The 24,263-nt window shown below is 43.4% G+C and overlaps 1 long non-coding RNA gene across 1 annotated transcript in view; it reads right to left on the bottom strand.

Moving 5' to 3' along the window:
* Window positions 1-3,231: 3,231 nt before the first annotated feature.
* Window positions 3,232-24,263, bottom strand: part of LOC144772048 (uncharacterized) — a 127,323-nt gene continuing 106,291 nt past the window's right edge. Inside the window, exon 4 of the long non-coding RNA XR_013599617.1 lies at window positions 3,232-3,390. This is a non-coding gene — a long non-coding RNA (uncharacterized LOC144772048). The remainder of the gene's footprint in view (window positions 3,391-24,263) is intronic.

Below are 24,263 nucleotides of genomic sequence, written 5' to 3'. Positions count from 1 at the left end.
CCGGTCCCGGTGTAGCATCTGCTTTGACTGGGGGTGGGGGGAGGGGTCCGGTGTTCGTCACGTCCTGGTCCCGGAGCCAGTGCACTCCGCTGCAGATGGGCAGGGGTCCGCTGTCGCTGCCTCGACCCCCGGTCCCGGCGCAGCATCTGCTCCGACTGGGGGTGGGGGGAGGGGTCCGGTGTTCGTCTCGCCCTGGTCCCGGTGTCGGCCGTTGATGCCTCGGGGCAGCCACCACCACCGACCCGAGCCTCCCACAGCCCTCCACGCCGATGGGGCTCCTCTGTTGTGGTGCGGACCGGACACCGCGCTGATCCGTGATCCGAAGCCCCTCTCCGCTCTCCGACGCTGCCGAGACTGCTCCGGGGCACCCGCTGTGATCCCGGCCGGACACAACGGTGATCACCGGGTGGAAACCAGCACATCCAGTCACTCTTGAACTTCTTGTCCCAGAGACGATCGATGGCTGCTGCCAGCAGGGATATACCCGGCCAAGGGACCCCAGGCACGGGGAGCTCCCTCAGGCAGCTCCTACCCGGCGGCCATCTTTTGGGCAAATGTAGAAATCCAATTTAGTCTGGTCTTATTCCTGATTGTCACAGGGCATGTATATGTGTTGGTGTATGTGTTGTAGCATTTCGTCTAGGAAGTAATGGAAGAAACGTGAAAGTGCACTTTGTGATACACCACCAGCCACTGCTATGACATCCTGGTAACTACCAGTGGCCAAGAGGTGGAGGGAGCACCAAACCTGCACATGTGTGGGAATAGCATTGCTGCGCATGGTACTACTCTCAAGTTGTGGTTCCAAGATGTCAATGAGCTTTAGTATGACCCTGTTACTTTGCCTGTACTGATCATAGATCTCTTCTTCAGTGTTATCCAACAATGTCAGGCTGACTCTGAATATCCTCTCCTGTTTTCTTTTCCTCTGCCATGCCGGCATTATCCGCCTCCTCCTTGCTAGCCAATACAGGACAGCCATTGTGGAAAGGTTTGTGATGTATTCTGGGTGTCTTTTTATAGGTTGTACCTGATTACCACCTGTTGCTGTTTAGTGGTAAATTGCATGCACAATTTTGTATTTTTGCATGTTTTCGCAATTTGGTATTGTTATGTACATGCTATTTAGCGACTCGCAAATTGCGATATGCAATTTGGTAGTCGCGAATTGCATGAGCAATTTTTTCGTGTCTTTTGTACATGGTAGACTGCCATTTTAGCATGCACAAATCATTTTGCGACTGACTTTGCGCATTCTAAATGGTCGTACATATGGCCCTAAATGTTTATTGTTCACAATTGTTGCAGTGTTTATTTTGTAACTCTAACTTATTATCTCATACTAAGGCCGAGATTTACAAAGGTTTCGCATTGGCTTTTCGTTACTTTTTTAACGCATACCCGACTGAAAATCCTTTTTGGTATTTACAACGCATCACAAGGGACTGTTTGCGTATCTTTGTTAAAAAAATAATTCAATGCAGTTCATTGTGCTGCCACGGGTGGTTAAAAGCATGTCCTGGGCATCCACTGATGGATTTTGACACAAACACATGTCTAAAAAGCCTTGCAGACTTAGATTTGCCCCAAAATGTTTCACCTGTCTGGGGCTTCGGTAAGAAAGAACACTATCTTTATTTCTCTGCTTTACTTCCTTTTTGCATGTGTGCTGCATTCTGCGTCTTTCTGCTCAAAAACTATCCTGGCCACAACAACTGCACAGTTTTTTGAAGATATGACGCAGCTCTGCTCCGATGTGACGCAATGCAGTGATGTGACTTTGCGTGGTGCAAGAGCAACGCAAACCGGGTCTTAATAATGGCCCTTCATGTTTACAAAAAGTCCTGTGGTCATCTGGTCTCCGACATAATGCCTCCTTCAAAACACGTGTCCCTGCGGTCTTCATTGGGTGTAGCGTCTGCATACTAAAAGCTCAAGGACCTACATGCTTTAAATAACAAACATCTAAATAAAAACTGGTCACCTGGGGTACTTCCAGGAAAATAGCTCTGACACCTTATTGTCTCTTAGTAGACACGCAGAATGTCAGACATATAACCCCAGGCCTCCATTTCTTTGTCCTGGGTACAAGACTGAGCAGGTCCTGTACTTCATGTCTACTCCCATGGCCCAATGCTCTTGAGATCTTCATCATGTCCAGAACTTTTGTATGTCTGTGTGTTCATGCCACTGTTTTGTCTGGCACCAGCTAATGGGTGGTGGTTACTCCAGGAACACCAATAGGGAATTCATTTCCAGATGTTAAATTACCCATTTTTGCAGCAGTTCCTGTGTGCAGTACTGTAATAAAACCAACATTTTACATCACTTCCCCCCCCCAAAAAATGTTGAAAGTACTTTCCCCTTGTGCTCAGTTTATGGGCTCACACATAGATGGTGGCGGGGTAATGAGCAGCCTCTCCTCAGTGGTCACTCCAAACCACGTCTGGTCTGGGTGTGACGGGAGGTCTCTTGCAACTGAAAAAAGTTGAGGAGGCCAAAACAACTCTTCATAGTGTCAAAGGGCCAAACTCACCTCCCCACATGCAAAGCTTTGTCTGAAGTCTGGGAGTGAGGAGCAGATTGTACACCTCACTGAGGCCCATTCTCTATGCGGTTGGTACTTTGATGTTCAAACTAAAGTAGTCTTTAGGAGTTGTAGTCATTGAAAACCATAAAAGTTTTTAATTTTTCTGTATATTTTGAGGTAAATCATACTTCAATGTAATTGGTTCTGTGATTATCATATCTAAAATTGGGTATTAATTTTCAAGGTACTCCGAAACCCTTAGAAAGCTAATTTACTGTTTGACATAGGTTACAACTGTATTTCTATGGACCGGGCAGGCTGCCTACACAAGAAATATCTTTTGAGTAATTATCATTCAGTGGGGTGAGTTATTTTTTAATATTAAGTATGATTTTGATTAACAGAAATATACATTTTCTAGCAAGAAAGAAATTGAAATGAACTCTTTTTTTTTTTAAATCTGTTTAAAATTTAACAGTTAGTCTACAATGGTAGGCCTGAAGCCATGTTTTTACTGCTACTGTGGTGGATGCCAAAACCGGCTCTGCATTCCACTAGGTAAAATGAAAAATCTCCTAGCTATCATAAAGGAAACTTTCCATTCTAATAAGTATGTGAAGGCGAGGATTAGGGATATTCTTTCTCCACTTTATTCAATCCAGCAGCCATCATAAACACATAAACAAACTAAAATTCCCATGAAACCAAGGGAAATAGAAACAGAAAAAGTCCAACAGCACTGTCCAATCCCGCGCCAGGACATCCAATTACTTCCCCTTGAGGATGCTCTACCCTCCTCTTTCTTCGTGTGGCCACATCCAGCCACTCTTCGGATTGCTCCTGGTTACTGGTGTCCGTACCTAATCCAAATAAAGAAAAGGCTGTAACTCCGGACTAGGTGACATGCACATCTTAAATCAACAGTGATTTTTACAATCAAAACAAGGTAAGATAACAGTCATGTTAAAAATTAACAATCAGGAAGGAACTGAAAAACGAATTACTCACCCCACGTACGTAGGTGTTCTGGGAGGGATGTCGAACGGGTGGGCTAATCCTCGCCTACACGTCCTTAAAAGAATTAAAACTTTCCTTTACGATAGTATGACATTTTTCATTCTATGTAAGGACCAGAGGCTTCGGATTAGGCTAGTTTAATGCTTGTCCACCAGCAGAGATGGCAGTGATAACACTGGCTTGAAGAGGAACAGCTTGAAGGTGGAATCAGAGGACCAGTCCGTGGCATTAAGTAAATCCTCCAACCACGCCCCCAACGAAAAGGCTTTCGAAGCCATCGCACCCCTGACAGAAAGAGCACTGAACTGAGAGGTGTCTATCCCTGCTTCCTTGTGTGGCTTGATAAATTAGGAGTAACACCGCACAAATCGCTGCATTGTGTTACTCTCCCCTGGGAAGGCGTTACATAAGTGTTCCCACGCAACTCCCATGGATTTTGACACATTCCCAGAATTATCATTACTGGTAGACCTGGGAATGCACCAAAATGCTATGCCTTCCTAGGGGAGGCATAACAAGGAGAAATATCTTATTTTTACCTCGTTACTTCCTCATTCTGTGTATGCGGCATTCTGCAGTACACATAGAAACAGAAAAAAGCCTCAGGGGATTGTTTTTGTGCAGGAAGGTATCTCTTCCTGCACAAAAACAATTCTGCATGCAATGGTGCAAGGGTGCCTGCGTTGGTGCTAGGCCGCCCATTGAGTGTAACAAGCATTGGCAAAGCCAATAGGTATCGCCTATGTAAGAGTACTGGCTTTGCCAGTGTGTTTTAACCATGTTGTACACCAGCACGATTGCTGTTGAGCATGGCTAAATGTTAGTAGCGTAGAGGAAAGTGGAGTATTGTAGAGTGGCATGGAGTGGAGTGACGCAGTTTTGTAGAGTGGATGGTTGTGCAGTGGCGTAGAATGGAGAGAGGCCTCTTGCAGTGTTGTAGAGTGGAGTGTGTCATGGAGTAGAGTGGTGTGCAGTAGAGTAGGGTGAAGTGAAGTGGTTTAGAGTGAAGGGGAATAGAATGTTGTAGACTGGAGTGGCATAGAATGGGGTGGAGTGGTGTAGAGTGGAGTGGAGGAGTGCAGTGGAGTAGTGTGTCGTGGAGTGGAGTAGAGGGGAGTAAAGTGGCGCTGAAGGAGTTACAAAGAGTGGAGTGGCATAGAGTGGAACAGTCTTTCACATGGAAGGAATCTCTCTGTCTGATTCCATCAGGTTGCACAGCCCCTTTCTTAATGGAATCAAGTGAATCAATATTTTCTCCGCTTTTCTCTTACTTCTTCAATGTAATTTCAACTGTTTAAGTTCATTTTGTCTCCTGTATAATCGATTCATTTTACTCAATAATTACTTTAAACGAAAAGATTTCAAAAAATGCTTGTGAATTCTAAGAGGGTTCCACATCCCATGCTGTTTATTAAAATGGCCCAATGCATTTCGGAAAGTACATTCCTTCTTCAGGGGCATCTACGAGTAAAAACAAAATTTTAGTTAAACAATTCTATATTGTGCTTTTTCAAAAACATCAATAATTTTATAACCATATGCTAAATACCGAACAATTTCAACACTTATTACTCCCGTGTTTAAAAACCTTCCCTCTTTACTTTCCTCTCTAGTGTTCAGCGCTAAGTGACCCTGTAATTTTACCCCGCTATGTGCTACACTTCATTGTATACTGCTTTACGCTTACCATGATGAATAGATCGCCAAGGTACTTAAAATCACGCACTGCTTCACATTTTCACAGCGTGAACAAACGCTTCTGCTGCTAATGAATTTCCTGACTTCGAAGCTCCTTACGTAAAGTTGTCCCACCCATACTCAGCGTTAACAGATTATAAATTTCTAACATGTGTGCACCTCCCGAATTTCTATGTAAACATTAACAACGGACTAATTAAACGATCACTCGTTGTAGCATTAAGCCACTACATTTCCCAGAATACCACAAATCTTGATGTTATATTTTATACACGTTACTCTATTTACAATTTCTTTTGGGAAAGTTTAGTATATGTTACATTATCCGGATAACAGTCTGGTGTCCCAAACGTGACTTACAACAATGAAAGCACTTTGTTTAGATCTATGTATCAGCATGGGGGGAGCCCCAGTCCCGTGCACGTCGTTCTTGATTATGTTCCTTCAATTATTTTTTCTTTCATATCAATTTCATCAATTGTTGTGTTCTCACTTGTCGTTTTGGGTGCAATCTCAATTTGAGACGAAAGTGAATTATACTAATCCGTTCTGAGAAAGAGATGCACACCTAGTCATATATATTTCATCTTATTAGTGGTCTGTTAGCTTTTCTTCAGCGTGCATACACCTGCTTTGCGCTTCGTCTCGGTGCGCTGTTTGAAAATGTAATTCACAAGGAAGGAATCTCTCTGTCTGATTCCATCAGGTTGCACAGCCCCTTTCTTAATTGAATCAAGTGAATCAATATTTCCTCCGCTTTTCTCTGACTTCTTCAATGTAATTTCAACTGTTTAAGTTCATTTTGTCTCTTGTATAATCGATTCATTTTACTCAATAATTACTTTAAACGAAAAGATTTCAAAAAATGCTCGTGAATCCTAAGAGGGTTCCACATCCCATGCTGTTTATTAAAATGGCCCAATGCATTTCGGAAAGTACATTCCTTCTTCAGGGGCATCTACGAGTAAAAACAAAATTTTAGTTAAACAATTCTATATTGTGCTTTTTCAAAAACATCAATAATTTTATAACCATATGCTAAATACTGAACAATTTCAACACTTATTACTCCCGTGTTTAAAAACCTTCCCTCTTTACTTTCCTCTCTAGTGTTCAGCGCTAAGTGACCCTGTAATTTTACCCCGCTATGTGCTACACTTCATTGTATACTGCTTTACGCTTACCATGATGAATAGATCGCCAAGGTACTTAAAATCACGCACTGCTTCACATTTTCACAGCGTGAACAAACGCTTCTGCTGCTAATGAATTTCCTGACTTCGAAGCTCCTTACGTAAAGTTGTCCCACCCATACTCAGCGTTAACAGATTATAAATTTCTAACATGTGTGCACCTCCCGAATTTCTATGTAAACATTAACAACGGACTAATTAAACGATCACGCGTTGTAGCATTAAGCCACTACATTTCCCAGAATACCACAAATCTTGATGTTATATTTTATACACGTTACTCTATTTACAATTTCTTTTGGGAAAGTTTAGTATATGTTACATTATCCGGATAACAGTCTGGTGTCCCAAACGTGACTTACAACAATGAAAGCACTTTGTTTAGATCTATGTATCAGCATGGGGGGAGCCCCAGTCCCGTGCACGTCGTTCTTGATTATGTTCCTTCAATTATTTTTTCTTTCATATCAATTTCATCAATTGTTGTGTTCTCACTTGTCGTTTTGGGTGCAATCTCAATTTGAGACGAAAGTGAATTATACTAATCCGTTCTGAGAAAGAGATGCACACCTAGTCATATATATTTCATCTTATTAGTGGTCTGTTAGCTTTTCTTCAGTGTGCATACACCTGCTTTGCGCTTCGTCTCGGTGCGCTGTTTGAAAATGTAATTCACAAGGAAGGAATCTCTCTGTCTGATTCCATCAGGTTGCACAGCCCCTTTCTTAATTGAATCAAGTGAATCAATATTTTCTCCGCTTTTCTCTTACTTCTTCAATGTAATTTCAACTGTTTAAGTTCATTTTGTCTCTTGTATAATCGATTCATTTTACTCAATAAATACTTTAAATGAAAAGATTTCAAAAAATGCTCGTGAATCCAAACAGGGTTCCACATCCCATGCTGTTTATTAAAATGGCCCAATGCATTTCGGAAAGTACATTCCTTCTTCAGGGGCATCTACGAGTAAAAAACAAATTTTAGTTAAACAATTCTATATCGTGCTTTTTCAAAAACATCAATCATTGTATAACCATTGTTGTTTTTGAAAAAGCACGATATAGAATTTTTGATTGGCTTGATCACAGATCGCACTGTCCAGGCTGTCTGGATACCGACTGATCCGGTACCCCCAGCTATCCTTTCCAATCTAACCTGACCGGTCCCGATTTCGGCGACCCTATTACTCTGACCCTCTACCCTGGATTATGTTTGGTTCTAGAGGCTTGAATTTATTAGGCACTTATTAAAATGTCCTGATGATGATCCCTTTGATTTAAAAAGCGGGATCGAAACGCCGTCGACCAAATTGTGTGCCTTATACAGTGTGTATATTGTGTACTATGTTGTTGTAATGGCGCATTTCGAAAATATTTGTTCATATTGTGATTTAAAGAACAATTTAGCTTTTTTGCCTAAAAGCCCTTTCTACTCACTTTGAATGTACTAAAGTGTTTTTGTGTTTAAATGAGGTACAGGCTTGTACCCCACGTCGTGAGACTGTCGAAGGATATTCTCTATTTATCTAGCTGAAACTAGGGGGGGGCTTACCAGACGCCGTGAGGTGAACGGCCAGCGACACTTGGGCAAACCAGAACGCCCTATCATCCACTGCATTGCCTGAACGCCGTGAGGGAAACGGCTAACACCGCCACATCAAGGACGCCGTGAGGGCTGGGACTCCACATCCCAGGTGCCCTGGCGGAAGCAGGCGCGGGAGTGACGCAACAGGAGCGCCCGGAGGCGCAATAAAGAACGGAGCGCCCAGAGCTCCCTGGGGGACTTACCAGACGCCGTGAGGTGAACGGCCAGCGACACTTGGGCAAACCAGAACGCCCTATCATCCACTGCATTGCCTGAACGCCGTGAGGGAAACGGCTAACACCGCCACATCAAGGACGCCGTGAGGGCTGGGACTCCACATCCCAGATGCCCCGGCGGAAGCAGGCGCGGGAGTGACGCAACAGGAGCGCCCGGAGGCGCAATAAAGAACGGAACGCCCCTCGCACACGCGAGTCGAGCGCGTGGGAGAAGCCCGGGACAAGGGCGGGGCCGTCTGTGGCCGTCAGTGGACTGTAGTGGACGGGCGGGCCACCCCTCTAACATTTAACATTCAACTCAAAGGTGAGCATCTAACTTGGACTATAAAATGGGTGATAGTAATAATACTGATGTATTACCCCAGGGTGTAGACACTTCTGTCTCCCTCATCACATCCTTTGAGACATTGATTGAAACTGCTTTTAACGAAATTGTGGAGACTGAAAGGAGGTTCTCGATGGGTTCCCTTACTATCAACAACAAATCGAGTATAACACGTGGTACAAGTTGTACGAATGGAGATATATACATAACCCCTGAAGTAATTGTGGTAAAACCATCACATCCTTCTGTTAATGTGCCAACTATTTTGGATGATGAAAATACCGTTACTTATATAGCACCTGACCCCGCCTCTTTAACATCAGCGGTAGTAATCTCTAAGCCGGTACTGATACCAACTGCCCCAGTATCCCTGTTGACAGAAAGTGTCTCTACTATTATAACAGCTTCCCAGGACGATGTTATTACCCTGGATAATACTGATTCCAGTAGTAATAAACAGGGAGGGGAAAAACGTAAAAGAGCCATAACCAAGCAAAGTGCTAATAAAAGGAAACAGCCCGTAATCCACAAGAATCAGCCCACACCTCAAAGTCTGTGGAATAAAAATAAATCTGCGGGGGAACAAATTGTCCTTACGGAAGACAAAGACTCCTCTGGCAGGGACAGTATTTCTACTGCAACCACCACTCACTCTAGTGGGAATTCTAAAACCATATGGACTCAAACAGCATTAATGGGAGATAATTATAATCTCTCAAGACAGAATGGGAACCTTATAGAAACCATAGTGGATACTATTTTTAACCGTCTAGAAAAGCAAATGATCAATCAGTTTAATAACGTTTTTAAAAGACTGGACAGATTAGATAACCTGGTCAAGAATGGAGAAATAAAAAGGAAGGGGTCTGTCATCCTGGACCAAATCAGAGCTGATCGCCTCTTAAAGGAATTGGAAACTGCAAACAATACATTGTCATCAAAGAAACAGGAGATTACCAGCTCTTTGGGTGGGGTTTTGAGTAATCCTGGATTATTACCTCCGTCTATTGCACCACCTATCATTCAACCCCGATCTACTAACAGAGGGCCAACTCTGAACATATCCAATTTACCCACAAAATCGACTCCCATACCTGCTCCTAGAAAAACTATTATTCCACCAATTTCTAACATCCCTGTTTCTAACCGCAATAATAGCCCAAACAAATTCACAACAGTATCAAGACCAACTGCTGCCAATAACAATGTGGGCACTGGCCCACAAGGGACAAGTAAACCTTTTAAACACCAAGGGCCAGCCTTATATTTGCCACCGGAGGCTTGTCCTTTTGTTTTGGTCCTAGCAGGAGTACCGCCGTTGAGGGAGGACCAGGGGGAATCATGGGTGCAATTGCGGAATAAAGTAAAGTCCAAAAGTAAAGTCCACATTTGTAAAGCGCACAATCACCCATAAGGGTCTCTAGGCGCTGGGGGGCCGTCGGGAAGATTAAGCGAGCTATTGCCCAGAGTCACATGGTGCTGGGCTGACCTGCCGCCGGAGCCGGGGATCGAACCGTGGTCCCCAGATTCCAGCGTCAGTCGCCCTGGCCGCGGCGCCACACCTCTTCCACTAAGTGCATAGACTGGCTGAATAAGCACAAAGGCGTTGGATTTGACATTTCAAGAGAGATTATATCGGCCCGCAGGGTATCGTGGGTCGGGCCTTTACTCAAGGACAAGGAAGGTGACTGTATAGTTCTTAATTTTAAAAATCCAGGGACCGTAGGAAACCTCCTTAATAGAAATAGCAACTATTCTACCATTTCTACTGTTGCAACTATGTTACCCTTGAGTTATTTCTATAGACAAATGGCAACACAACCTCGTCCCCCATTTGTGCAATTTCAACCGTCATTAATGCATTTCCAACCACCACCTATGCATTTCCGGCCACCGCCTATGCAATTTCAACCCCCCCCATTTCCATTTCAAATGTATAATAGATTTGCACCTCTTTCGGATCTGGATATGCAAGACTGACCATCTCTGACTACCTCTGTCGAATTATCTCTGACACCAACATCTGAACTCCAGACTGTTTCACAATCTTTGCCTCGAACTGCTCTGAGTCAAACACCCCCGACTCATAACCAATTGTCTTTGGATTCAGAATTATCTCTTGTCAGCTGGAATATAGCAGGTTTAAAATCCAAATTGAAAATTACAGAATGGCTTAATTGGGTTGATAATAACTGCAATATATTGATGCTACAAGAAACTTGGAGTACAACGTCACCAACAATGGAGGGTTTCTGTTGTTACAATCATAAAGCTTCCCCTTCTCACATGGGACGACCAAGTGGGGGCTTATCTATCTGGTCCAAAATAAAATCCGGGGTGCAAACTAAATTGATCCCTACACCGGGTAATTGTTGTTTCATGGCTATGAAGTACATTAACAGATTGAAATTATGTATTATTATTAGTTTTTATAACAATGACTTTGTTAGCCGTCCTAATGGTAATTTTATGTTATTGTTTAATTTTATAGATGAAATCATGGGAGGGCAAAAGTATGGGCCCTTTGATGGTATCTGCATTGGAGGGGACTTTAACGCCCATATGTATCGTAACAACCCACTATGCAAAAACGGTGAGGAACTGAAAAACCATATAGCTTCCCGTGAACTAGTAAATGTAATGGAAATTGCAGGTACTAGTGCAAATAATATAACAACCCCCACTTTCATAGGTCAGGGCTGTGCTTCAACGATAGATTACATATTTACATGCCCAACTTTAAGCGATATAATTTTAAAAGCAGAAGTCATCTGTTCCGCTTACAGTGACCACTATCCGCTTAGAATATATTTACACAATCCACAGACCTCAAAGGTTGCAGCAAAGTTAGAGACTGGGCCTCAAAATCTGGCTTTATCAACGGATAGATTGAGACTAGTATGGAAGGGAGTTGATAATAAAGAGATTCTATCCAGAGTAATAAAAAAACATCCTGAGACAGTAGAAATTTGCCTGTCATACACAAGTCCTAGTAATGAGGTGGTTGGCGCCTTTGGTGATTTATGTGGGGCCATTAAAACAGAATCTTCCAAACCCGTTAGGCAGAATATATCCCATGGTCCCAGCTGGTTTGATTCCTCTTGTTCTAGGGCCAATAGGGACTTGAGGGCAGCCTTAAATACCAACCCAAGGGATGCTCCACTCGTGAGAGAATTAAGATCCAAATATAAAATTGCCTTACGAACCAGATCCGAGGCCCTAGTGATTAATCACTGGGAATCTCTCACGCGTACTGCCACACTAAAGGACACAACAGGTTTCTGGAGAGAAGTCAAGTCTTTAAGATCTTTTGGTTCTAACATCAATCCAATTAATAGTAATATAACGAGTGAGGCGTGGGTAGAGCATTTCTCCCAAATTTACGCCATATCAGCCACTCCCTTAGATACTGTCTCTCTATCTAATAGCGCTGAACCTCTGACCTTTTTATTATCAGAGGTCGAGGATGCTATTAATGATAGCACTAGCAATAAAGCCCCTGGCCCGGACGGCCTGTCAATTGATCAGATTAAATCAGAAATTAATTTTTGGGCCCCTCTACTATGCAACTTATTTAATAACCTGAATGATAGCTCAATTCCCGAATCCTGGTCGAACAGTGTCATCGTACCTATATTTAAAAAAGGTGACAGGTCGGATGCCGCCTGTTACCGTCCGATCTCACTGATCGATAACACGTTAAAAGTACTTGGAAGGGTAATTTTTAAACGGATAAGGGATTGGGCGGAGGACAATAATGTTCTTCATTGTAGTCAACTGGGCTTCAGAAGCCAAGTAGGCACCATTGAACAATGTTTAAACTTAAATTTGATTATGGCTAAGTATATCATTGTTAAAAAATCCCCTCTTTATTTAGGTTTCATGGATTTGAGCTCTGCGTTTGATTTTGTTAATCGTTCTAGGTTGTGGTCACTTTTGCTTGATTATGGTTTGGATGACTCACTGGTGTATTTTCTTTCTTATTTACATAGGGACTTAAAAGCGAGAGTACGAATTAATAATGATGGTGCTTTATCCAATGATGTCCCTATTAGCAGAGGAATCAGACAGGGTTGCGTACTCGCCCCACTGCTTTTTATTTTATATATCAATGGGTTGAGTAGCACTTTGAGTAAGATCACTAAGGACGTTCCAATTATAAATGGTTCCCCCATTACTACCCTACTTTATGCGGATGACGCAGTATTAATGGGGCGCACACCGAATGCTTTACGCATTTTAATCTCTGGGTTTGTTGCTTTTATGTCCGATCTTGGTCTAAACACCAATTTTAAAAAATCTTTTATTATGAATTGTGGACTAAAAAAGTATAATATTACATCCATTAAATCTGGTAACAACACCTTAAAATGCACCAGCACTTTTCCTTACCTAGGGTTGTTATTCTCTAACTCAGGCTTATGGCAGCCACACGCTGCCCATGCGAGAAATAAAATTGGCAAGTCAATTAATTCAATTTTATCCCTCCGTCAACCAAAACAGGCTGATGTTGTTACCCCCCTCCTCAATATCTATCGCACCCAATGCCGGCCAACTGGGACTTATGGAGCTGAAGTGTGGGGTTATTGTAACAGCATGGCCCTCCAGTTGGAGGAAAATCGATTCTGCAGGAGGGTACTGGGGGGAGTTCCTTGTGCACCTACATTTATTTGTCACAATGAACTAAGGCTGCCATATATTGTCGATTTTATTAAGTCAAGGCCTGCGCTTTTTTGGATTAAAATATGGCTAAATCCAGCAGCATCCTTAACGCGCAGTATAATATCAGACTGTCTGTTAAGTGATAGATCTCATCACATACCCTGGTTGAATGCAGTCAAAAACAGTCTGCTGAGCGTGGGTCAAGGATCTTTATTTAGCTCCCCTGATTCTATTGTACCCGCTCATAAGAATAGTATTAAACGGGCATTGCTGGACTTATATAATGAGGATCGAATGAGATCAGAATCCTCTAAACCAGTTGTCACTAGATATTTGTGCATTATTGACCCAGGTATTGAAAATTTGAACAATCCTTTAAGATACTTGTCAATCTCTATAGGTAGATGGAATCGGAGCCTTTTATTCAGGTTTCGGGATGGAAGCATAGTTAATTTGCTCAGCTTCCCCATTGGCTATAACAAAAAATTAGAAGAGTTGGATTGTCCTTGTTTTCATGGCGGTAAACAAAGTTTATTGCACTATCTCTTCTTTTGTGGCCACTACAAATTGTATACCTGTCAATATTTAAGGCCGATTCTACGTAAATATGACATTCGAGATTCCATTCATGCATTAAAATTCTTGCAAATGTTGCACACAGATGAAGTCATATATACTGTAAGTTGCTTCATAAAAGCTTGTGTGAGATCGAGGGCAAGTATGGAATATGGTTAATGGATAATAGTACTATGCCATCTCATGTATTTTGAGCACTTTATTATTCTACTATAAATTGACTACAGATTTAATTGTATACGTGCTTTGAATTAAATAAATTCTGTGGGAGAATACAAATTGAATTTTGAGATTATGTATACTAATAGATTAATGCTCTTCCTTTACTATGCATTTTTGTATTTCATATATTATGTACATTGCACTTTACATTATACATGCTGCTTAAATCCCATTGGTTAATCTGTTTTTAATTTTTATATATGTGTTTTTAATCTGTTTTTAAAATGTATTTTCATTCTGTATGTACTTTTATGGATTTACTAAATTCCGAATAAAGATCATTTGAATTTGAATAGCTGAAACTATTAAAAGATTTTGACCACTGTCCGGCTGGACAAGTCACTTTAATACAGATTCCATTGTAATTGTATTTATCTACAAACTTGATTGTTGATGCATGGGACCACTGTTGTTCTCATAATAATTGTTCCCCGAGGTCCTGTGCTGACTATATTGGGGCCCCTTGTTGTTTGAAAATACCCTTTGAACATTCCAGCATAGACCATAGGGAATGGATGTCAGAGCGCAGCCAGAGGGGCACATGGGATGACCACCTATCCTGATCTAATGGGTTGCCTCTCCTTGGCTCTTGGTTCTCCAGGTATCCTACACTGTGGTTTTCCTCAGGACCATGTTCCCTTTAGGCTATGCCTTTCAGACAAACTTTTGTCTACTGTTTCTTCTTGGGGTTGAGTTTTTGCAGGTTGATTTCTTTTATGTATCTGTTGCCTTTCCTTTAGGTGTCCCCCGTACCAGTCTCTGCATTCCCACCCTTCTCTTCACTCGCAGGCCCGTGCTCCCTTTCCGCCCACATACTGTGCTTCGCACCCTTCATCCTCGATCGGTCCTCTCAGGCTAACTCCCATCCGTTATGACTAGACACCTAAAGATCATCAGCCTCAATGTGAGGGGCCTTAAACACCTTACAAAACGTGCAGCGATTCTCTCCCTATTGGAACAATTGGACGGAGACATCCGTCTCCTCCAGTAGACTCATGTGCTTGCCAAAGACACTCCCCGTATGAGTGCACAGCGCTTCCCCCGTCAGTATTGGTCCTCTGATTCAACGAAGAAGAGTGGGATAGCTATCCTGCTTGGGACTAAATTTGAGGGTAAGGTACTGTCTACTCTGTAGGAGCTCAAAGGTAGGGTCCTAGCGCATCGGATTCAACGGGGGTCTACTATTTTCACACTATTTAACATGTATGCACCTAATGCCCACTAGGAGGCTTTCCTTCGCCACCATATATCAGTGGGTCTTTCCTCCCCATACGCTGCTTTAGTCATAGGCGGCAATCTAAATTTGGTCATAGATAGTGATTGGGACCGCTCAGGGCAACGATACTCTCAGGTGGAAGCCCTCTCTCCAGAAGGCAAACAATGGATGGCCGATAATGGCTTTCATGATATATGGCATATCCAACATACAGGCCTCCGTGATTACACGTACTTTTCTGCAGCACATAAATCCTATGCACGCTTAGATATTTTTTGGGTCTCTCCTGCGCTCCTCCCTAGGGTCAGCGATACCACAATAGCTCAACGCTCTCAATCAGATCACGCACACAGCTCCATTTCCCTGAGTCCTGAAGGGGTTGAGCATATACTGGCCCGCTGGCAACTGCACAAAGGCCTCTTACATTCCCCACACATTGTAGAAGGCGTCCCCACCAAGCTTTTAGAATATCTCCAACATAACGATGATGGAGAGGCGTCCTGGCTACCATTTAGGAAACCCTCAAAGCAGTGATCCGTGGGGAATTTCTTGCCATCTCTTCTGCTGATAATCGGAGACATCGGGTGGCCCGCTCAAACCTTGAGAAGGAAGTAGAAGAGCTAGAGGCGATACATAAACACACAGGGGCTCAGAGGGTGTGGCGATGCTACCTGAGAAGTGACAAGTGTGGGATAATGTTAGCCCAAAAACTACATGCCAGGGCAATAGCAGGCAATATTTCCTCTCTGACATGGTCTAATGGTGAGGAAGTCCACTTGGATTCCCAGATTGTAAAGGAATTCCGCCGCTTCTACCAAACACTCTACAAGGCAGAGTCCACGAACCCCCTGATGCACAGGCATACCTAAAATCCAGCAACTTCACTCGCCTCCCTACCATGCAGGCAGAGCAGCTGGAGGACCCCATCAGGTTGGACGAAGTAATCTTTGCCATTTCCCGGCTGAACCCTGACAAATCGCCGGGCCCGACGGCTTTTCTGCATGTTTTATAAAACATTTTGTCATGAAGTAGCACCCCTCTAAACCCACCTTTATAATTCCTTCTTAGACTGTGGGGCAGTGACGGATTCTATGTTGGATGCGGCGATTTCCGTAATCCTCAAGCCTAATAATGATCCAGGGCAATGCAGCTCCTATCGCATGATTTCACTGCTCAATGTTGACGCAAAACTATTTACAGGAATACTCGCAGCCCGTTTGAACCCCCTGATGGCAGGTCTGATAGACCCAGACCAGGCGGGATTCATCCTCACGCGTCAAGGCAGTGACAACACCAAGCGCCTCCTCCACCTAATTGATAGTGTCCATTGCTCCCAAAAGGCTGCGATGCTCTTCGCGGTAGAGGAAAAGGAGTTCAAAAGAGTATGCTGGACATATCTCTACGACGTCCTGCGTGATTTGGGATTTGGCCCCCATTTTATTCAATGAGTGCAGTGCATCTACAGTGTCCCCGGGCATTTGTTCGTGTTAATGGAATGTCATCATCTTCTTTTGCGATAGCCCGGGCCACGAGGCAAGGGTGCCCACTCTCGCCTCTTTTATTTGCACTTTATATGGAACCCCTTGCACAGAAAATCCGCGATCATCCTAACATCCATGGCATCAGGTTTGGAGGTGATATCCATAAGATAAGCCTCTACGCAGATGATGTCATCCTTTCCCTAGCTCAGTCTATCACCTCACTCCCTGCACTAGTAGCCAAACTCGAATCATTTGGACAGCTCATGGGCTTTAAGGTTAACCTTGGCAAGTGCCAGGTCCTTAATCTATCCCTACCACAAGCCAAAGCGGATACCATTAAGCTGTCCCTCGACCCTGTGCCCTACTTAGACATCCTTCTGATCCCCTCGATTCCATGCATATTAGAACTAAACTACTTGTCCTTGGTGCCTCAGACAAGGAAGGAACTGGATGGGTGGAATAAGCATAATCTGTCATGGTTTGGGCGCATAGGAGCGGTCAAAATGACGATTTTATAGCGTAAACTCTACCTCTTTCAGACCCTCCCGCTGACACCGCCGCCTAAATCCCTGCGTTGCATTCAGCTTGCTCTAAACAAATTAATCTGGGGTAATAATAAGGCACGCCTATCTATAGCACAATTGTCATGTCCCAAAAATGATTGTGGGGTAAAGCTACCGATGGTCCTCAGATACCTCCAGGCTGCACATCTGTGCTATGTGCTGGAGTGGAATCACCCACTTTCTGAGAAGCACTGGACCTTCATGGACCAGGCATTAGCTGGGGCGAATGTCTGGCGTGAAATATGACTCTCTCGCTGTGCCCGTACTTGGGGCGTTTATTCTTCACCAGTCACAGCAGCAACCATGAAAGTTTGGGATGCAGTGGCACTGACGAGGGGCCTGACGACCTTTCCCTCTCCAATGACGCAGTTGGTGGACAACCCGGATTTCCCTCCCGGATGTAAGACTGCCATTGCTCAACGCTGGAGAGAAGCTGGACGTCAGAGCTTAGTTCACCTGGTTGATCTCGAGGGTATTATCCCATTTGACCGGGTTCGTTGAGAACTCTCCCTACCCCAGACAGATGAGTTCTTCTGTTTTTCCCTTGTTTTTGAACAGCTATCTGTCTTCTTTTTAATTTCGGAGGGGTAAAAATCGTGAAATATCGCCTCGCCTTGTGCATATTTTAAGTACATTACAAGTAATTGAACCAATGAAGGTCGCTTTATAGTGACAATGTATGTCTATATATAAGGCATTAGTTTATATCGATTGCCTCTTGTTTATGTTTTTGTCCACCGTTTAGATTACATATCCTTATATGAGCGTCATACCCAGATGCTTGAGAATAACGGAGAGATATAAGCTCCGTGTAGTTCTTCTCCTTTTAAAAGAAGTAGGTAATCCTCATGCTCGTTTTTCAATAGCCCTCTATATTTTTGAATACAGATAATTCTAATTCAAATTCAAAAGAGACTTTATTTCGGTTTGATTCAACCATAAAAGTACACATTTCATACTATAAATACATAAAACATTAGTAAGTGTAATTACAAAGATCAGTTTCCCTATCTAAATTAGTTCCACAGAACTGTAATTCATTAATATATTAACATTCATTGATCCAGATAAATTCTCATTCTAAGAGACAATTTTAAAAATTCTATTATTTGGAGGATACTATCACTAGGCAACAATTGTAAATATAAAAAGGCTGGTCGTATCTGATTAAAATTAAGTTTCTTTAAAAGAACAAGCAGGTAGCGTTTACGCGGATATTCATAAAATCTACATAAAAACATAAAATGCAGCATATCCTGTGGAGACTTTCCGTCGCAGCCACAGGATGCAGGAAGTTTATTAAAAACATCTTTTTTTGGCCTTATGAGCAGATGATGGAACAAATTCAATCTAAATCTTGTTAACAGAAACTTTTCATGGTACTAAATGTGCCGAGTAGGTAAGGCTCCATTGTCATACAGGTTTTAACCATGATATATTTCCTTACACTTGTTTTCTGTAACTCAGCACCCTCCCTCGCAGCCTTCCGTCGCAGAAGAAAAGACTGCTTAATTGCTTCAACATCCCCTTTTACAATTTCAGTCGGACGATCGAATAGTTCAGGACGGCCCAGCTCACAGAAACTGGTTTTTAAATACTTCAACCATGGGGTGCCTAATGCCTTATCATGAGAAATGAAATCATTTACAATCAGGTGTGTTAAGGGGATGTCTTGGCTCAGCCACAATTTCAACCAGCAGGTCAATGGGCGCAGGGAGAGAACTTCGCTCAAATATTCTGCTCCTAACTCCTCATGAACTGCAAAGTTGGAAGTGGCGGCCGGGACACACAGGAGGCGTTTAAAAAATGCATTGTCTGCAATATGTAGTTGTTCACAAGCCATATAACCCCAGAGTTCACTACCATAGACTGCAGTTGCTACTGATTTACCATCATATAATTTCATCATTGCAAGCGTTGGCTTTTTCCCTAATTTTGAAGCAAAGTTAAAAATAGAAGCATTAACCCTAACCACATCACATCTTTTCTTTGCAAGTTGTGGGCCCCACAACAGTTTAGAATCAAAAAGAACCCCTAGATAAGAGAATGTATTGGAGAATGGAATTACTACATTATCTAGTTTAAATGTGTAATGTCTTTTTGGTCGATTACCAACTTGCATAATGAATGATTTGGAGTTATTAACCAGCAGATCTCTTTCTTCCATAAACTTTTAAAAAGCATTGAGTAATAATTGGAGACCTTTTTCAGTTCTAGATATTAAGACCGCATCATCTGCGTATAAAAGAACGGGAATACTCCTTCTCCCCACCCTAGGACAATCAGCTTTCACCTCCTGCAAAACACTATCAAGTTCATTTATATAAAAATTAAAAAGGAAAGGGGCTAGTATGCAACCTGGGCGCACACCCTTCCCAGTTCTAAAATTCTCAGTTACGCACAACTCTTGGGAATACCTGACATTCGCCCTTGTATTACTATGTAGTTCAACAAGAAAATTCACAATCCCGCTGTCTACTCCCTTCTCCCTCATGGAACCCCAAAGCCTTCCCCTGTTCACACAGTCGAAGGCTGAGGATAGGTCCATGAAGGCTAGGTGGACTGTGCCTTTTTGGGCAATACAGTATTTGCTGAGTATTGAGTAAAGGTTTATACATTGTGTTATGGTTGATCGGCCACTGCAGAAGCCATACTGTGAGATAGAGATGATGTTATTGTCCATCACCCAGTCGGAAAGTCTCTGCAGTACGATTCTCCCCACTATTTTAGCCATGGAATTAATTAGGGAGATAGGCCTATAACAGAGTGGGCCGCCCCTGTCCCCCTTTTTAAAAATCGGGACAATGGTGGAAACCCCCCAAGAAAATGGGCACCTGACTCTAGCGGCTGCATTAATAACAGCTTCAACAATCGGTGCCCAAAAATTGGGATCGGATTTAAAAAGGTCAGGGGGTATCCTGTCAGGTCCTGGCGCTTTACCAGCTGTAAGCCCCTTTATCCCTTCCATTACCTCTCCTCTATTTACTCTGAAGGAGGCTGCCCCATTATCAGGGTCAGTATTCGTGATATTGTCCACTGTGCCGCCGTATAATTGCTTAAAGTGTACTACCCACTCCTCCTTGGTTATAACACTTTCTAGTCCCTCTCCTGGATCTTGCACCAGGAATGGTTTCTTGACTACCGCCCAGAATCTAGAACTATTTTTCAGGGTTTGTGGATCCAAGATCTCATTCCACGCCTCGTTCCTCAAAGATTCTTTACGGGTAGCAGTGGCTAGTTTAAACTCTTTGCGACACCCTTTGACTGTCTACTTATTTCGGGGGTTTGCTGCCAGGGCAGACCTCAGGTTGCGCGCAGCTTTAGAGCATTCCTGATTAAACCAACGCGGTCCCTTTTTCCCAGACTTCTTTGCTGGATCTGTCATTAAGATAGAAACTTTGTCTGTAAGACGTTGAAATGCAGACAGGACCTGCATTGGATTAGAGTCATCCTGAGTGCAGCTATTAATTTCATCACTACAGGTATCTTTGATGTTTTGATATATGAGATCAGGAGTACACATGGCCCATTTTAGGCGGCGTCTTCCATCCGTTGTCCTTACCCTACCCATGGACAGACTGCAACTTGTATTAGCCACCCAAGGACCCCTAAGGTGGATAGTCAATGGATTGTGATCGCTGAATTCATTATTTTCAATAGTGAATGAATCTGCAAAAACCTGCATTGGCAAAGTTAATAACATATAATCTATAAATGTCCCTTTCCCATGCCCTTTGAAAGTTGGAGTATCGAAGCGCTTCATGGGATCACACAGTGCCATTGTTAAAGTAAGATCATGGTCATTTAATAAATCATTAAAAAAGTCCCCCTCCAATGTATGTTCCAAGTGCAGGCCCTCATGTCTAGCACAATGGATTTCCTGAAGATTTTTCATTAGGGGGTCCCCACAAGGGTGAACATTAAAATCACCCATGATCATTAGGTTATGTGAGCAGTCCTTCATTGATGAACTAACATAGTCATTTAAGGTTTTTAGATTATTAAAAGCTGCGCATGTATTAGTAGAATTATAAAAATTGATCAGACCAACTGTACAATTATCGCTGGTTAAAACTAAGCCTAGGATACCAGGGTTACTTAATACCCTTCTTTGTATTGTACATGACATAGCTACAGAGATAAACGTGGCCATCCCCCCCTTTGGCCTACCTCTGCTTACTGCTGTAGCAGGTACAAAGTATGCCTTGTATCCGTCAATGAAAAGGTCACACTCTACTGACCAAGTCCCTTGTAAGCATATAATCTGAAAGCATTTAATATATTTAATCCAGTTCTCATCTTGCATCTTAGTGGCCAGCCCGGCAACATTCCAACAAATAACATTATTTTTGTGTATTGTGAGCTGTCTTGCCTCTATAGGCTGATCTACTGGAGTTCGTGCAATACTTTGAGCCTCATGCTCCTCCAGTCAATCACAAGCATCCAGGCCCGAGTACACTTCAAATCTATTCTGTGTGGCCACATTTAACCCTCTCCAACTCTGATTAACAGCATTATTATTCTGTACAGGCATATGCCATCCATTCACCCCATGGCTATCAGTATTATACATGAAAGGTGCTGCCGGTGTGGGTGGACGAGTTTGGGACATTAGGCTGAAACTTCGAGAGTCTTTGGGGGTAATTGGCCCAGGCGCATAAAAATGTCCCAATGGACGCACACAGGCACTATTTGGGCTATACACTAGTGAGGATGCAAGCAATAACACTGTAGCAACATGTTGTGGATGTTTAAAATTAATATCCACACAGTCCCCAGTTGTTGATTTACACGAGGGACCAACCCAGTTGACCCTTTCTATTGAAATAATTTGGTCATAATAGTGAGTTGGAAAACCACAATTTTTGTTTAACCAGGCCACTGTTCTGTTTTTCAATGATTCTTGAGACTCCCCATGTGGTAGAGCACGATGTTCTTCAAAGCATGGGACATTTGTCAGCACCACCACATAGGGCACACAGTCAGGCGGAAGATTTACGTTCCTATGTTTTATTCTCTGGGTTGGCTCTGGTCTGCTACTCAAAAGTGCCGGCGCTTGTTTTTTTGTCTGGATTGCTGGTACCGGATTAATAACAGCCCTGGTTTCTACCAAGCCTTGGGAACACCGCTGCTGCACACTCTCTGCCCTGTCTGCCTTTCCCTTCACAACTTTGTTAGAATTAGTTTTTGGGGCAGTCGTTTTTGGGGCAGTGGCGGGAGCCAGATGTGCCGCCAACATTCCTCCCAGCCTTTCTACCTCAGAGGCTACTGCATCCAGTCTAGTTAGTAGTGGATTAAACAATTCAGTGATTTTCTCCTCCATCTTGCTTAGTAGTGTACTAATTAGATTCTCATAGTGATTTGAGGTTAAGCTTAACCCTCCCTCACTATTACCCTCCAAATCACTAACACCTATAACAGGGTTAATAGCCTTACTATCATTAGGACGGGAAGTATCAGCTCTTTTTTTGTGGTTTTTCCCCCTCGTTTCGCCTGAATCTTTCTACACTTTCTTATTGGTCTTAGTGTTGGAAGGGCCGAGTCTGATTCTTCACTAGAGGAGTTTTGCAGATCTGAATGCACCTCCGCATGTACCTGTACCTGTACCACAGTCCTAGATGCCCCTTCACTACTTGAATTAGGGTTCCCTTCTGTAATTCCCTCTGTCCCTTCTATCATTTGAGTCGGCATATTTTCAGGTGATGCAGGAAGATTACTACGTCCTAAAGAGGCCCTGCGCTCATTATTAATTTGGTTAACCTTTTTAACCAAAAAGTTATCCATAGTGATCAGACCAGCAACTGGCATGTCTTTGGTCAGTCTAGACATTACGCTAACAGCTGTACTCTTACGTTTAAAATAGTAGATCAAACCACCAGTAATATCAACAGTTTAAACCTATAAAGCAATTGATATAAAGACACAGATTAAACTTAATAATAAGTCCAAAGTCTCACATGAATGATATAGTTCTTAAAATAGATCCAGGGTCTGTGGCCCGTCCCGACCTCTTCCGGCCACAGAGGGCCAAAGAGGGCCCGCCCTTTGCCCGGGCTTAGCCCCGGGCGTCGCGCTCGCGTCCCGCGACGCGAGGGGTATCCGCAATTTAAAGCGCCTCCTAGCGCGGTTCAGTGCGGCTTCCGGCCGCTAGGGATGCTGGTAATTGAAGTCCCTCGCGCTGGTCCCCCCCCCACTGCGGCCGTGCTCAGGTGTTTCGGAGCAGCGGCGGCGGGAGGAGACTTGCGTTGGCCGGCACTGCAGGACTGTGGCTGTGTCTACACCAGGCCGGGTGAGAAGCCGGCGCTGCAGCAGAAACAGGAGGGAAATGCAGTCGAAGTGAGTCCCGGGAGCAAAGCAGCAACACCGTGTTAGGTAAAGAACCCCCGCTCCACCAGGGGTATACGCAATTTAAAGCGCCTCCTAGCGCGGTTCAGTGCGGCTTCCGGCCGCTAGGGATGCTGGTAATTGAAGTCCCTTGCGCTGGTCCCCCCCCCCCCACTGCGGCCGTGCTCAGGTGTTTCGGAGCAGCGGCGGCAGGAGGAGACTCGTGTTGGCCGGCACTGCAGGACTGTGGCTGTGTCTACACCACGCCGGGTGAGAAGCCGGCGCTGCAGCAGAAACAGGAGGGAAATGCGGTCGAAGTGAGTCCCGGGAGCAAAGCAGCAACACCGTGTTAGGTAAAGAACCATACAGATAAAAGGAACAAATAATTGACAGAAACCTATAATGATACATGTATTAATGGCAAGTTAACCGCTTTGGTTAAAAATAATGTGAAGAAGGATGGCCTCTTTATCATTGACCTCACTTTTGAAATCTTGTAACCACACATGTGGGAGTACATGGTATTATACGCCATCCTCTTACGTAACATGATAATATCTGTCCTAAAACTTAACATTCTCCACATTTCTAACCTCATGATTTCCACCACAGATATTTTAATTGGGATCATAACTT

The sequence above is a fragment of the Lissotriton helveticus genome, chromosome 8 (assembly GCF_964261635.1).
Source record: "Lissotriton helveticus chromosome 8, aLisHel1.1, whole genome shotgun sequence".
Taxonomy (NCBI): Eukaryota; Metazoa; Chordata; class Amphibia; order Caudata; family Salamandridae; genus Lissotriton; species Lissotriton helveticus.
Note: the sequence above shows the minus strand (reverse complement) of the source record. Positions and strands in the feature narration are given on the sequence as shown.